A 2,545-nucleotide genomic window follows, 5' to 3' on the forward strand; every position below is an offset into this window, starting at 1 on the left:
CTATCTATCTATCTATCTATCTATCTATCTATCTATCTATCTATCTATCTATCTATCTATCTATCTATCTATCTAAGGACATCAGTTGTGATTTTCTGCTCCTAGGCATCAGTCATGACTTTGATCATTTTCGAGAAGAAGCGGAGAAGGAGGGTCTTTTTCGAGCAGATCCTCTGTTCTTCTGCCTCCAYSTGGGTCACATCCTGCTGCTGGAGGTCCTCGCCTGGCTGATGGTTTCACGCTGCGGGACGAGCTGGACGCTGACGTTGCTGTGTGCAGTGATGCTGGCAGTCGCTCAGGTATTTTGAACGTTGTCAAACAGAATTGTTTTTGTCRTGGAAAATTGTCAAGAAAATCTCAGTCGTTCATCCTGTCCATCACTAGTCTCAGGCCGGGTGGCTGCAGCACGACTTTGGTCACCTTTCTGTCTTCAAGAAGTCCAAGTGGAATCACCTGGTGCACAAGTTTGTTATGGGACACTTGAAAGTAAATTGTTCTGGTTTCAAAAATACGGTCTTGTAAATGTTACACTGATGGTTAAAGACTTTTTTTTTCTTTTAAAGGGAGCTTCAGCMAACTGGTGGAACCATCGCCATTTCCAGCATCACGCCAAACCCAACATTTTCCAGAAAGATCCGGATACTAAAATGTTGGGCATCTTTGTACTCGGAAACACTCAGCCTGTGGAGGCGAGTAGCTCCAAGAAACACATATAAACAACTACAGCGTCTAAATCTAACTCTGAGCTTGTCTCTGTTACAGTACGGCGTTAAAAAGATTAATTACCTGCCCTGCAATCACCAACATCTGTACTTCTTTCTGAGTACRTTTGGCTCAACTCATTTAAGATGGTGATATGAAAACGGTGAATTTAACTCACATTTTGTTTGCAGTGATGCCACCAATGCTCATGCCAGTTTACTTCCAGCTTCAGATTATGAAGTCAATTATTTACCATCGTGATTGGGTGGTAAGACTTCAGCTTCTGTTTCATTAAAAGTTAATTTTACATGAGGGTTTGCTGCTTGATATCAGTTAGAAATGTGTATATGTTGAATAAATTATTATTTTTAATAAAACACATTTGAACTAATTTTACCATTTTCTTCAAAGGATCTGGTTTGGTACTTGTCTTTCTACCTTCGCTTCTTCTACTTTTATGCATACCTGTATGGATTTCTTGGCTCGTTGGCACTCATGAACTTTGTCAGGTAAACGTGCATACAAATAAACATATAACATATGAAAGGCCCTTTTTTAATTAGATAAACTTTTGTAATTTCCCTTGGTGAAGTTTTTGTTTATTTGACAGGTTTTTAGACAGTCAGTGTTTCGTGTGGATCAGTCAGATCAATCATTTACCGATGGACATTGCGTACGAGAAGCACCAGGACTGGTTGACCATGCAGGTACCTGGATTAAAATTAAATTTTGACTTCCAAAAAACAGACTTATCTCAGCCATTGCAACACACTGTATGAGCAATATTGTGGTTTCATTATTGCTAAATAACTTTTCGGTTATACTCTAAAGTATTTTGTGCACGTAAACTCTTAACCTGCCTGAAATACGGCAATCATTTGTATTGTTTATGAGAAGTGCCCACATCATGCCAAGATCAGAATGCRGAGTTGTTTTTCTTGAATAAGGTGACCAATCAGAGGAGACTTTTCAGATGAGAAGCCATAAAATGACAGCATGAAAGATAAGGCAAGATCAGGCCAAGAGAAGATGGCATGATAAAAACAGTTTGTGGTTGTAAATATAAACAGGTGTTTTTAATGTAAAGACGTTCTGTAAACGGGTTTGAACGATTCATTCTCCTTTAAGTTTCTTTATTGTAACGGTGCAGCAGTACCATCATAAAAACATCAAATTTCATAGCTTTAAGTCGGGCATTGTTCAGCTGGGGGAGCTGTAGGGCAAGCCCTTTGAGCATTTATTCAATTCTTCTTTTTTCCTCTGCTATTTTTCTGTGCTCGGTGTCTGCCATACAGTTTGAGCTACTATTGATTATGGCCATTACCACCATTTGTGTTTTTACACATGCTCAGCTCTGATAGTGACCACTTGCTGGAATTAAAATGATTCTTTAAACAAATAAAAATTCCATAAAGTCATCATAGTAAGGTGTTAAAACTAGCTTTTTCTTGGCGGATATATCTGTAAAGTTTAKAAATTCTTCTAAATACAACCTAAAAGAGCTGTCATTAGTCACATATAACATATGATGCTGTATGACCTTCAAAATCTATACATAGACAAGACATTTGGTCTACCTGCTCAACTTGTGAGTTGTTAAACTGATCAATTATTTATGTGTCTTGTTATTTCTTTCTTTTTATCACAGCTTAAAGCCACCTGTAATGTTAAGCAGTCCTTCTTCAACGACTGGTTCTGTGGACACCTCAACTTTCAGATTGAACACCAGTGAGTCAAATGATTTAGTTTCAGAAACTTTCCCTGTGTTGTAATGGTGCGTTCACACCAAACGCGATTTCAGCGTCAGGAGCAGCAGGTTTACATGCAAAGTCTATGGTGGAGG

At 38.5% G+C, this 2,545-nt stretch overlaps 1 pseudogene; it reads left to right on the plus strand.

The window, feature by feature from the left end:
• The window catches only part of LOC106521192 (fatty acid desaturase 2-like), a 4,746-nt pseudogene that overhangs the window by 1,230 nt on the left and 971 nt on the right, over positions 1 to 2,545 (plus strand).

Source organism: Austrofundulus limnaeus, unplaced genomic scaffold (assembly GCF_001266775.1).
Source record: "Austrofundulus limnaeus strain Quisiro unplaced genomic scaffold, Austrofundulus_limnaeus-1.0 Scaffold104, whole genome shotgun sequence".
Classification (NCBI taxonomy): Eukaryota; Metazoa; Chordata; class Actinopteri; order Cyprinodontiformes; family Rivulidae; genus Austrofundulus; species Austrofundulus limnaeus.